We start from the raw sequence: 14289 nt of genomic DNA on the forward strand, positions 1-14289 counted from the left end.
GCCGAAGGCGAGTGGAGAGTTAGCACATAGGGGGTAGAGGAGCTTAACCAGCTCACCCTGAAGCATTTACCGGACACGGATCCGAGCTTACCGGGATCTCTATGACCCAGTAAGGCATAACCGGAATCCCTGGAGAACTACAAGTCCCAGAATCGCTAAGGTGCTGATACGTAACAGAGCCAGGAGACGCTTAGGCCCCGCATACTGGGAGCGTGAACACCAAGACAAGGCCCTACCACAAGGTCAGCAAGCGCAGGACAGAGAAAAAGTTAGGCCTAGCTCCTGGCAGGTCAGAAACTTACTACGCAGAGGCAAGAAACAGGAGGCGATACACCCGCTCATTGGGGAGGATCCTGATATGCAGCCTTCACCCTACAGTGCTCCGGGATGTGCCTGAATTTCCACCAGTAAAAGGTACTGAAGTGACTACCGTGTCCGTTCCCATTCTTGCTCTGACCCAGCTGGGTCTCGCCTCTCCTGCATTCCCCCTGCATACGCTTTTCTGAGGCCTAGCTCCACCTGTGGGGAGCTATACCATCGAGCTGCCTTATTACTGGCCTCAGTGGACTGCTGCAGTGCTGGTGCTTCTCACCAGATACCACAGGTGGCATCACGAACTCTTATAAAATTAACTATTATCCACCCTTTTAAAGAGTGACCCCAGGGTACGGGCCCGGGAGCCGACCACCGCGACATCCCCAAGGCCAGGCAAAGGCCCGGGTATCGAGTCATCCCCATCCCCTGGGCTAGTCACATTCTCCTCCACCTCCTCTGCTGACCTCATTGACTGGCTGACTGTGGGTTGACAGTAAGTGGGATCTCCAACCTCGTCATCATCACCCTGTGTGTTCTCACACCCGTCGTCCTCAGAGCCAACCTCTTCCTGCCCTGACCGAAAAGTCAAGTTGTCGCTTCAATCAGGTATTTGAGTCTCATCATCGTCTTCCTCATTGTCTCCACCAACAGGAGTTACAGTTTGGGAACGAGGGTCTACATTATGCTCAGAACCTTCTTCATCTGGTCCTGGATCCAACTCATAAAGATTCTGGGCATCAGTGCAGATCATTTCCTCGTCTGGATTAACAGAAGCTCTGGAGCAGACCTCCGTTTCCCAGGCTATAGTATGAGTAAACAGCTGTGCAGACTCAACCATCTGTGTTACCCCATACTCAAACGGGCAGCTGGAGACTTGGGAGCTGTGAGGAAGCAAGTGCGATTGGGGTGACACCTCTGAGGACTGGAGTATTTGTGATGTTGAAGTTGAGGTGGAGGAGAGCCCACTTGAAGGAGCACTTGATACCCTCTTGAAGCACCTGCTGTTTTTGTGCCTCATCTGGAATTTGTAGCGATGGGCGTGTCCGTAAGAAAGGGATCGTATCACATTGTCCTCGAAAAGAAGTAGACATCTTAGTTTGGCTGGAAGATGGTCTTTCTTCTGCAGATGTTACTCCCCCCCCCACTGCGGGGGGGCTCGACCCACCAGCAGACAGGCACCAGTATTGGGAGACGGGGTGGGCCGTCAGGGTCCACCGCGGCTCTGGCACAAACCCGGCGACACGGAAGTTGCACAGGCAGGAACAGACTGGCCGTGTCGGCTTCGCACTCCAGCGTAGTCTCTCTGCCCGCTCGAGCCCGTAACCTCAAAGGGATGCACAAGCGGCTTTTCTTCCAAGGGCTGTTCCCCGCCCAGCAGGAATGTGGGGGAGCTCAGGTCGGCCTTCCACTGTACTCCCTTACCTCCCTCGCCCTCTTTCCTTCTTCCATTCTCCATCTAACCCCTCGGCTCTGTGGTGTCCGCTCTCCCTCCAGCTCTCTCCTTCTCACAGGTGACTACCGCGTGTATTCACACTGTGGCGAATCTTTTGGGCCCAGGCATAAGAAGTTGTCGAGGTAATGGATAATATGTGCCACCTTAGAAATGTCCATTACAACCCATTCGAGGAAGCAACTAAACACCTCAAATAGTGAGCAGGATCTGGAGCACCCCATGGGCAAACAGCGATCTATATAGTATGCTCCTTCCCAGAAGCAGCCCAACAGGTGGACACTATTCGGAGGCACAGGTAGTAAGTAACCGGAACGCCGCATCAATGTCTGTTTTGGCCATTAGGTTGACCCTTCCCAACTACTTGATCCACCTGAATGCCTTGTCAAAGGATGTACAGTATATACTACTGTTCTTGGTTCCGCATCGATGTTGTCATTTACGGACCTGCCCCTTGGATATGACAAATGGTGGATTAGTCCGAATGTATTGGGTTCCGTTTTTGGCATAACTTACAACGGGGATACCACTACGTCTTGTAAGGAAAGTGTTCTGAATGGAACCGCCATTCTACCTAAAGATATTTATTTTTTTAAGTTTCTTGTCACGACGTCAGGGTGTTGGTAGGCTGATTTTAGATTTTTACTCCAGCCTTTCTTGATTTTAGAAGGGCATGACATGCCTATATCTGTGTCTCCCCCTCCTTCTACTCCTCCACCTCTTTTCTTTTCGCATGACTATTAGAGATGAGCGGTGTTCGACTAGAACTGTTCGCCAATCTCAAATTCGAGCTGTTTTGGGCGGTGTTCGAGTTGTTCGACGAACCCGAACGATTTGCAAAAAATTCGGCTGTTCGAGGTTATGTTCGATAACTGTTCGTGCACCAAAAGCGTGTCCTGCATGTCTGGCGCTATTTAGAGCACCAATCATGCAGGGATTGTCTGCCACTCACTGTAATGCCACAGCCATGGTGGTTGTGGCATTACAGTGATTGCCCAAATCGATGGGAACAGTGCCAACAGTGAAACAGGAAAAGCCGGCAATTCAGCAGCGGCATACACCTGTACCCGACAATTTAGAACCGAAAGAATAGAGCTTCACACATAGATTAGATAGATATAAACATGTCAGCCACATATATACGAAGTACAGTGAAAGTGCTGCTAACTGTACTTGTCATTTAGCGTAAAGGATTTATCAAAAAAAATAATAGTGTTTTCATGCACCGTCTCTTTAAAAAAGCCGGCCGGCAATTCAGCAGCGGTACACGACAATTTAGAATAGAAAGAATAGAGAATCCCACATAGATTAGATAGATAGAAACATGTCAGTCACATATATATGAAGTACAGTGACAGTGCTGCTTACTGTACTTGTCATTTAGCGTAAAGGATTTATCAAAAAAAATAATAGTGTTTTCATGCACCGTCTCTTTAAAAAAGCCGGCCGGCAATTCAGCAGCGGTACCCGACAATTTATGACAGACAGAATAGAGCTTCACACATAGATTAGATAGATAGAAACATGTCAGTCACATATATATGAAGTACAGTGATAGTGTTGGTTACTGTACTTGTCATTTAGTATTAAAATAAAGGATTTATTATTAAAAAAATTGGCGTGGGGTTCCCCTTAATTTTAGGCTCTAGCGGAGGTTAAGCAGACGGCTGGGGCAGATGTTTGAAGCCTGGGAAGGGGGTAATACCCACGGAGCTTCCCAGGCTACTAATATCAGCCCCCAGCTGAATACATAGCCTTTACTAGCTATTAAAATGGGGGACCCCCCAAAAAAAATGACGTGGGGTCCCCCCTAATTTAATAGCTAGCAAAGGCTAGGCAGACAGCTGGGGGCTGATATTAATAGCCCAGGAAGGGAGCCATGAATATTGGCCCCCTCCCAGGCTAGAAACACCAGCCGTCAGCCGCCCCAGAAATGGCGCATTCATAGGATGCGCCAATTCTGGCACTTAGCCTCGCTCTTCCACGCTGCCCTGGTGCGGTGGCAGGGGGTAATAGGGTTGGGGTTGATGTCAGCTTATAATGCCAGCTGACATCAAGCCCAGGTTAGTAATGGAGAGGCGTCTATAAGACACCCCCATTACTAACCCCATAGTCAAAGTTAAAAAAAACACAAACACCCAGAATAAAGTCCTTTAATTGAAATAAAGACACAATCCTTTATTGTTCTAAATTAAACCATACTTACTGTCACGCCCATTCCAGCTGAAGCCAACGATCTCCTGCAATAAAAGAAAAATAATAAAGCAACCTCATCCTTACCTCTCCATGGTTCCCACGACAGCTTCAGCTCTGCTACATCGAGATGACAGGCTGGACCGCAGCAGAACGCTGCCATCCAGCCTCTCATCCCGCAGACACTGAGAAGCGCAGGCTTGCTTGCGCTGCTCAGCGTCTCTCTGTGACGACATCCAGATGAGCCGAGTTCATGTCCAATGAACTCGGCTCACCTCATGCACGTCACTGACAGCGTGGGAAAATTCTCACGCTGAAGCGGTGAGTGCAGGAGAATTCTCCCACGCTGTCAGTGACGTGCATAAGGTGAGCTCATATCCAATGAACTCAGCTCACCTCCTGCACGTCACTGACAGCGTGGGAGAATTCTCCTGCACTCAGCGCTTCAGCGTGAGAATTCTCCCACGCTGAAGCGCTGAGTGCAGGAGAATTTTCCCACGCTGTCAGTGACGTGCATAAGGTGAGCTCATGTCCAATGAACTCAGCTCACCTCCTGCACGTCACTGACAGCGTGGGAGAATTCTCCTGCACTCAGCGCTTCAGTGTGAGAATTCTCCCACGCTGAAGCGCTGAGTGCAGGAGAATTTTCCCACGCTGTCAGTGACGTGCATGAGGTGAGCCGAGTTCATTGGACATTAACTCGGCTCATCTGGATGCCCTCACAGAGAGACACTGTGGGCGCAAGCAAGCCTGCGCTTCTCAGTGTCTGCGGGATGACAGGCTGGATGGCAGCGTTCTGCTGCGGTCCAGCCTGTCATCTCGATGTAGCAGAGCTGAAGCTGTCATGGGAACCATGGAAAGGTAAGGATGATGTTGCTTTATTATTTTTCTTTTATTTCAGGAGATCGTTGGCTTCAGCTGGAATGGGCGTGATGGTAAGTATGGTTTAATTTAGAACAATAAAGAATTGTGTCTTTATTTAAATTAAAGGACTTTTTTCTGGGTGTTGTGTTTTTTTTAAATACTTTACTAGAAATTCATGGTGGTCATGTCTAATATTGGCGTGACCCCATGAATTTCGGGCTTAGGGCCAGCTGATAATGCCAAGCTGGCCCTAACCCCTTTATTACCCAGTGAGCCACCGCATCAGGGCCCTGGATGAGTTGGGTACAGCGCCAGAAGATGGCGCTTCTATGAACGCGCCATTTTCCGGGGTGGCTGCGGACTGCAATTTGCAGCGGGGGTGGCCCAGAAAGCTTGGGCCTCCCTGCGCTGCGGATTCCAGCCCCCAGCTGCCTAGTTGTACCTGGCTGGACACAAAAACAGGGCGAAGCCCCACGTCAATTTTCTTTAAATTATTTCATGAAATAATTAAGAAAAAAAGGGCTTCCCTATATTGTTGTGTCCGGCCAGGTACAAATAGGCAGCTGGTGGTTGGGGGCAGCCCGTTCCTGCCTGCTGTACCTGGCTGGACACAAATATAGTGCGAAGCCCCACGTAAATTTTTTTTAAATTATTTCATGAATTTCCTGAAATAATTTAAAAAAATTGAAGTGGGGCTTCGCACTATATTTGTGTCCAGCCAGGTACAGCAGGCAGGAACGGGCTGCCCCCATCCACCAGCTGCCTATTTGTACCTGGCCGGACACAACAATATAGGGAAGCCCTTTTTTTCTTAATTATTTCATGAATTTCATGAAATAATTAAAAAAAATTGAAGTGGGGCTTCGCACTATATTTGTGTCCAGCCAGGTACAGCAGGCAGGAACGGGCTGCCCCCAAGCACCAGCTGCCTATTTGTACCTGGCCGGACACAACAATATAGGGAAGGCCTTTTTTTCTTAATTATTTCATGAATTTCATGAAATAATTAAAAAAAAAGTACGTGGGGCTTCGCCCTATTTTTGTGTCCAGCCAGGTACAACTAGGCAGCTGGGGGCTGGAATCTGCAGCGCAGGGAGGCCCAAGCTTTCTGGGCCCCCCCCGCTACAAATTGCAGTCCGCAGCCACCCCGGAAAATGGCGCGTTCATAGAAGCGCCATCTTCTGGCGCTGTACCCAACTCATCCAGGGCCCTGGTGCGGTGGCTCACTGGGTAATAAAGGGGTTAGGGCCAGCTTGGTATTATCAGCTGGCCCCAAGCCCAAAATTCATGGGGTCACGCCAGTATTAGACATGACCGCCATGAATTTCTAGTAAAGTATTTAAAAAAAACACAACACCCAGAATAAAGTCCTTTAATTGAAATAAAGACACAATTCTTTATTGTTCTAAATTAAACCATACTTACCATCACACCCATTCCAGCTGAAGCCAACGATCTCCTGCAATAAAAGAAAAATAATAAACCAACCTCATCCTTACCTTTCCATGGTTCCCACGACAGCTTCAGCTCTGCTACATCGAGATGACTGGCTGGACCGCAGCAGAACGCTGCCTTCCAGTCTGTCATCCCGCAGACACTGAGAAGCGCAGGCATGCTTGCGCTCCTCACTGTCTCGCTGTGACGGCATCCAGATGAGCCGAGGTCATGTCCAATGAACTCGGCTCACCTCATGCACGTCACTGACAGCGTGGGAAAATTCTCACGCTGAAGTGCTGAGTACAGGAGAATTCTCCCACGCTGTCAGTGATGTGCATGAGGTGAGCTCATGTCCAATGAACTCAGCTCACCTCCTGCACGTCACTGACAGCGTGGGAAAATTCTCCTGCAATCAGCGCTTCAGCGTGAGAATTTTCCCACGCTGTCAGTGACGTGCATGAGGTGAGCCGAGTTCATTGGACATGAACTCGGCTCCTCTGGATGTCGTCACAGAGAGACGCTGAGCAGCGCAAGCAAGCCTGCGCTTCTCAGTGTCTGCGGGATGACAGGCTGGATGGCAGCGTTCTGCTGCGGTCCAGCCTGTCATCTCGATGTAGCAGAGCTGAAGCTGTCGTGGGAACCATGGAAAGGTAAGGATGAGGTTGCTTTATTATTTTTCTTTTATTGCAGGAGATCGTTGGCTTCAGCTGGAATGGGCGTGATGGTAAGTATGGTTTAATTTAGAACAATAAAGGATTGTGTCTTTATTTCAATTAAAGGACTTTATTCTGGGTGTTTGTGTTTTTTTTAACTTTGACTATGGGGTTAGTAATGGGGGTGTCTTATAGACGCCTCTCCATTACTAACCTGGGCTTGATGTCAGCTGGCATTATAAGCTGACATCAACCCCAACCCTATTACCCCCTGCCACCGCACCAGGGCAGCGTGGAAGAGCGAGGCTAAGTGCCAGAATTGGCGCATCCTATGAATGCGCCATTTCTGGGGCGGCTGACAGCTGGTGTTTCTAGCCTGGGAGGGGGCCAATATTCATGGCTCCCTTCCTGGGCTATTAATATCAGCCCCCAGCTGTCTGCCTAGCCTTTGCTAGCTATTAAATTAGGGGGGACCCCACGTCATTTTTTTGGGGGGGTCCCCCATTTTAATAGCTAGTAAAGGCTATGTATTCAGCTGGGGGCTGATATTAGTAGCCTGGGAAGCTCCGTGGGTATTACCCCCTTCCCAGGCTTCAAACATCTGCCCCAGCCGTCTGCTTAACCTCCGCTAGAGCCTAAAATTAAGGGGAACCCCACGCCAATTTTTTTAATAATAAATCCTTTATTTTAATACTAAATGACAAGTACAGTAACCAACACTATCACTGTACTTCATATATATGTGACTGACATGTTTCTATCTATCTAATCTATGTGTGATGCTCTATCTTTCTGTTCTAAATTGTCGGGTACCGCTGCTGAATTGCCGGCCGGCTTTTTTAAAGAGACAGTGCATGAAAACACTATTATTTTTTTAAATAAATCCTTTACACTAAATGACAAGTACAGTAAGCAACACTATCACTGTACTTATTATATATGTGACTGACATGTTTCTATCTATCTAATCTATGTGTGAAGCTCTATTCTTTCTGTTCTAAATTGTCGGGTACAGATGCTGAATTGCCGGCCGGCTTTTTTAAAGAGACGGTGCATGAAAACACTAATATTTTTTTTAATAAATCCTTTACACTAAATGACAAGTGCAGTAACCAACACTGTCACTGTGCTTCTTATATGTGTGACTGACATGTTTCTATCTATCTAATCTATGTGTGATGCTCTATTCCTTCTTGTCTAAATTGTCGGGTACCGGTGTATGCCGCTGCTGAATTTGCCGGCCGGCTTTTTTAAAGAGAGTGTCTTCTGAGCAGTTTGTCAGCTTTTGGACACCTTTGCAGGTGTTTTCTATGTGTTTCTATGTGTTTTTGTTTGCCTGCCATTGGTTTTAACGGTGTTCGACGGTGTTCTAAGGTGTTCGACGAACAGTTCGACGAACAGTTCCTCGAACATCCCGGTGTTCGACGAACCGAACCGAACCCGAACACTACGGGGGTGGCTCAACACTAATGACTATATGTACCTGTCTCTTTTCCATGTGTTAGTTGTGTCTTCTGAGCAGTTTTTCAGCTTTTGGACACCTTTGAAGTGTTTTCTATGTGTTTTCTATGTGTTTCTATGTATTTTTGTTTGCCTGCCTTTGGTTTTAACGGTGTTCGAAGGTGTTCAACGAACAGTTCGACGAACAGGTCGGGGAACATACGGGTGTTCGACGAACCGAACCGAACTCGAACACTACGGGGGTGGCTCAACACTACTTGGAACTCCTTCCTAGAAGTCACCTGACTGAGTCCACCGTCTAACTCTGCTCCCCCTTCAACTTCTCTTGTACATGTCGGCTCCGCATGACTGTGTCTGACCAGCAGATGGCAATCTCTCTCTATCTTTGAAGCATCCTGTAAGAATCCTCTTAGAGGCCCTTTTGTCTCCATTACACACAGTAGAAGGAATGTACATAAAGACGGTTTTGATATTTTTTCTCTACTCCATTGTAGAGAAACAGGTAGCCAAAATTGCTGGAGTCTGAAGCATTAATTTTCTTATTATTTAACTGCGTGCTTCATTTTGTTCAGTTCTTTGAGAGTGTACTTTCATCACACTATGACGCTGTTGAGTCATAATAATGCAATATGTTTCGGATCCGGGTGGTGGAACCTCTGTGCTGCGGTACAAGGAGGGACCCAGAGGGGCGTAACTAAGTATCAACTCGGACCGACCTAGGTCGTACGGCGGCTAACGACTCCGTGACCAGGGAGGGAACGAGCAGAGGGACCAGGTGCTACTCTGGGTACGACCTTGTAAGAGAGCAGGTGACTCCCACGGGTCAGATGGCTGGGACTGACCGATACTGCAGATGGGCACAGCAGGCAGACTGACGAGAGATCCGGGAAGATGAACTGGCAGAGACAGCAGGCGACAGGCGGGAGCCACTAGGTAGGCTGTCAGGTGGTCACGGCAAGTGACGGGAAGGAGCCTCCAGGTTGGCTGTCAGGTGGTCATGGCAAGTGACGGGAAAGAGCCTCCAGGTAGGCTGGCAGGTGGTCACAGCAAGTAACAGGCAGGAGCCTCCAGGTAGGCTGTCAGGTGGTCACGGCAAGTGACAGGCGGGAGCCTCTAGGTAGGCTGTCAGGTGGTCACGGCAAGTGACAGGCAGGAGCCTCTAGGTAGGCTGTCAGGTGGTCATGGCAAGTGACAGGCGTGAGCCTCCAGGTAGACTGACAGGTAACAGGCAGGTGCCTCCAGGTAAGCAGGCGGGCAAAGCCAATAGACAGACTGGCGGACTGAACGGAAGACAGACTGTCGGGCTGGAGAGCAGTCAGGCTGGCGGACAGGACTGATAGTCAGGCTGGCGGGCAGGACTAGTAGTCAGGCTAACAGCGGGACCTGAGGGCTGAAGCAGAGTTAAGAACACTGTGCATCAACTATGCTCGGGCACCTCCATATTAGAGGATGTGCCTTATATATGGAAGGACCTCCGGCAATTGGCCGAAGACTCCTTAGGGCTGCGCGCACCGGCGGCAGCAGGAAGAGGAGCACTGGAGAACGCCGGGCGGGGAGCGCGGCTGTGGGAGGACGGCTTCTCTGCCTGGCAGGGGGCAGAGGAGTCGATGCCATACAATATCTATAGGTAGAAAAAAGTAAATGCTCACAGTTCTGACCTAGATAAAAAGCCCATTTGGGTCAGGAACTGTGCTAGCATGGTCTTGTGAAACTGTCTCACATGACATAGTGAAACTATGTCTCACTGCCCCCCCATTTATGTGGCTCACAGTCAGATGGCCACATAAATGGGGTGAAGATCAGAACACAATGCACTGACCCAATTGTGACATCTGCATAGAAATACATGAAGTTGTCACTCTCGGCTCGAGAGAGCCACCAGCCAGTCCAAGCATTGCGTTCCGATCTCTGTCTGATTTATACAATTGTCTGACTGCTTCTTTACAGTAATACTTACCCTAGGTCCAGATTAAGTAGAAGCAGCCAAGTGCCAAGGTAAATATAACTGTTAGAGAGGGTGTCCTTGTCTGGTGAAGTCTCAGGTCACCCTGCTGGGCAATGTTCCTGGCCTCAATGGGCATTTTATTTATGTGAGAACTGTGAGCGTCTACTTTTTCCTACCTGTGGACACTGCCTATTTATGATATTACATTGAAATAGTGGGTTGAAAATAAATGCCCACAGATCTGAATGAAATGAAACACCCAGTTTAATGGTAAATAAATTAACATATTAGGTGTCAGTAATTTTGGCATCCTGCATCTCCACAATGGAGTTGGGAAAATAAAAAAAGAATACAATTTTTATATACATTCCTTCTGTTGTGTGCAGGAATCTACAACTAATAAGGCAACAATTTGTGAAGTGTCCTCTTTAAATCATGCATTTCTGCGGAGGTACTAAAGAATATGGGAGAAAAAGATAAATGAATGGTATCATAGCGGCCCACTAATGGCTTATGGAATAACATCAAACCCCGATTCTCTTCTTCAAAAATCTGTATATGCAAAGAACATAAAAGCAAACAATACATTATGTAAAGTTTTAATTTTCCTCTGATCGTTAGTTCTCTAACAACACAGTCTGCCACACAAAATACAGAGGCATGGGTATGTGTGTATGTGTGCCAAAGCTTCTTATTGCATAATCGTCAGCCAAACTGGTAAAGATTTGCCTGTGATAATCAGAAAATTATGAATAATCATACATTTCATTAGGATTCACAAAGACCTTTGCTGACCTTATACTGCGTTTCAGTTATTGTTCCAATGCCAGCTTCTCGGGGTCGTGTGACATTGGTCCTCTATGGTTTTGCATCCATAGCAACAAATGGCCTTGTAACCCTTGGTATACTAATGATGTTCACATTCACAAGGTCTTCTGCAGTACCTCAGTTTTTTCGAAAGAAGATAACATTTCCACCTTTGTCTCAGCAGGGTAAAAGTTGATATAATTTGGAGCACAGTTGCAGAGTCCCTTCGCTTGGTTTAGCTAAATTAATGAGTTTCCATCCAGTTGGATATTGATTAGCACAACCTCCTTGCTCCTTTATGCCCATGGTGACTTTCACAAAGAGTTCACATGACCTTACATAGCCCTCTTCCCTCAGGCAAAAGAAGGTAAAATGACATTTTGCTGAGGATGCTTTTAACACATGCCTTCCTGATGCATTCAGTATAAAAAACGTGTGATACATAGCATGCAAATATCCAGTTTCAGTACAACAGTATATAGCCTGAAAATGTTTAGCAATATTATACACTGATCTACCATAATACTGAGACCACCTACAGATGGATGAAATATAATTGATTATCTTGTGATAATGGCACCTGTCAACGGTTGGAATATGTGAGGAAGCCAATGGATAGTCAGGTCTTGTATTAAAAATTAAGAAGGAACTGAACAACTTTGAGAAGCATTACATTTTGAGGACCAAACAAATGAGTCATAGAATCTCCAAAAGGAAGGTTGTTCCTGCTAAGCAGTTATAAGTAACTATAGAAAGTGGTCAAATAAACAACAAACCGATGAACCTGTGACAGGGTCTTGTGTGCCCAAGAATCATTGCTAGAGGTGAGGAGCAAAGACTAGTCTTCTGAAACACTGTTGGCTATGCTAGAGGTCTATTGAGGTATTACTGAATTCATAGCCTGATACATGGAAAGTAATTTGGTGGTACAAGGCAGACCGGCACAATTGTAGTACGTGCGCCGGTTGTTTCTCTAGTCTAGACCGAGTACTACACTGGGAGCTCCTGACTAAAAATCACATGGCAGGAGAAAAGTTTACCAAGTTGTTCAATTGAATTCTTCCAACAGGAGGCACTTGAAAACGTTGCAGTATAACATTTTCCAATCTCTGCTTTTAAAGATTAGCTGTCACCTTTAGTATACACAGAATGCCCTTACATCCTTCACTCACACTCTTTGGCACAGTTCCTACACGCCTGCATCCAGGCCTACACAGGTCACTCAGTCAACCTTTATACCAAATTCATTAGTCATGCTCTTTATTTCACAATAGAACAAACAAAATAAACCTATAGATTCTTGGTGGTGACAGTTCAAGATAACTGCAACACTTTTGGTAGGCAGGTGACAAAAGACTGCTGCGACCCCACTGTATAATGTTACTCATGGGGTTTGAATTTGACTAATTGGCTGACTAATGTAAACAGACTGCAAATTCTGTTCACAATTCCATTAGTTCTTTTCTGCCATGCAGTTGATAGCCGTGCTATCTGATACCTGTCCTATTCTATCCAGTTAAAAAATAACTGAAATCTGACAAGCACATTTTACTGAACATTTACTGAAAATCAACTATATTCATCTAGATCTGTCAGCTATAGTGCCAGCCGTGCCCACAGTTTTTAAATAAGAAAATAATTCTATAGCTCTCCCTATTGCATTTTATCATTTGGGCTTGTAACAGTCAAGCGTATACTTATTTTAAAGGGAATCTGTCACCAGGTTTTTGCTACCTCATCTGGGAGCAGCATAATGTAGGAAAAGAGACCCTGATTCCAGTGATGTATCACTTAGTTTACTGGGTGCAGCAGTTGTGACACAATCAGAGTTCTTTAATGTAGGATGTAGCAGAGCTCAGGAAGCTAACCCTGCCCACATCACAGCTTTCTATGTACACTACCGTTCAAAAGTTTGGGGTCACCCAGACAATTTTGTGTTTTCCATGAAAACTCATACTTTTATTTATCAAATGAGTTGCAAAATGAATAGAAAATATAGTCCAGACATTGACAAGGTTAGAAATGATGATTTTTATTTGAAAGAATAATTTTCTCCTTCAAACTTTGCTTTCATCAAAGAATTCTCCGTTTGCAGCTATTACAGCATTGCAGACCTTTGGCATTCTAGCTGTTAATTTACTGAGGTAATCTTGAGAAATTTCACCCCATGCTTCCTGAAGCCCCTCCCACAAGTTGGATTGACTTGATGGGCACTTTTTGCGCACCATACGGTCAAGCTGCTCCCACAACAGCTTCCGCTTACATCTAGACTATTTGCGGCTGCAGCCAGGGGTCTCCTGTTCCGCGTATCAGGGTGAATGATGGGCTGTGGGCGGGGTTATCCCCCATCATGGCACACCCACGATCCACCGCGCGCTCTGTCAATGAATGCACGTGCAGTGGATGCCAGGTGTGACGGGATGGGGGATAACACCGCACACAGCCCATCACTCACCGTGGAACGCGAAACAGGAGACCCCTTGGCTGCAGCCGCAAATAGTCGTGACATAAGCGGAAGCAAGAGCCGGCTGCAGCCGGGGATCACATGCTGCCTGTGCGCGGTGACCCGAGTATAAGCCGAGACCCCTAATTTTACACCAAAAAACTGGGAAAATTTATTGACTTGAGTATAAGCCTTGGGTGGGAAATGCAGCAGCTACTGTTAAATTTCCATATCCTGGTATGTATGGCTCCCTCATCCCCTAATTGTGGTTTGGAAGGCTCCGTCATTCCCCTAATCCTGGTTTGTATGGCCCCCTCATCCTGGCTTGTATGGCCTCCTCATCCTGGCTTGTATGGCCCCCTCATCTTGTTTTTATATGACCACCTCATTCCCCCATCCCCACAGCACAGTTAAAAAATAAACACTAATACTCAGCTTCTTTCCTTACCTCTGCTCCAGCGCTGTCTGTCCTGTCTACAGCAGCTCCTGGCAGGATCTGAGGCACAGCACGCGCTCTCAGATACTGCCCTGAGTTGCTGCTGTCTGTAGATTCGCTCCTCTCCACGCCAGGACTAAGTGCGTGGAGAGGCACAAATCTGCATTCACTTTAGTAGCAGATGCTGCAGATGCCGCTATGAAGATTTAAGAATAATGCAATGAATACACAGGATTTCCTGGGTAAACTAATATTTTATCATTAAATATTATTGCTTATAGAACT

The 14289-nt window shown here is 46.8% G+C and overlaps 1 protein-coding gene across 4 annotated transcripts in view; it reads left to right on the forward strand.

The window, feature by feature from the left end:
* Positions 1–14289, forward strand: part of LOC141154249 (bifunctional heparan sulfate N-deacetylase/N-sulfotransferase 4-like) — a 920299-nt gene that overhangs the window by 688232 nt on the left and 217778 nt on the right. The window lies entirely within an intron of this gene.

This window comes from Phyllobates terribilis, unplaced genomic scaffold, assembly GCF_046119375.1.
Source record: "Phyllobates terribilis strain yellow unplaced genomic scaffold, ASM4611937v1 Scaffold_1__5_contigs__length_1240528914, whole genome shotgun sequence".
NCBI classification, from domain to species: domain Eukaryota; kingdom Metazoa; phylum Chordata; class Amphibia; order Anura; family Dendrobatidae; genus Phyllobates; species Phyllobates terribilis.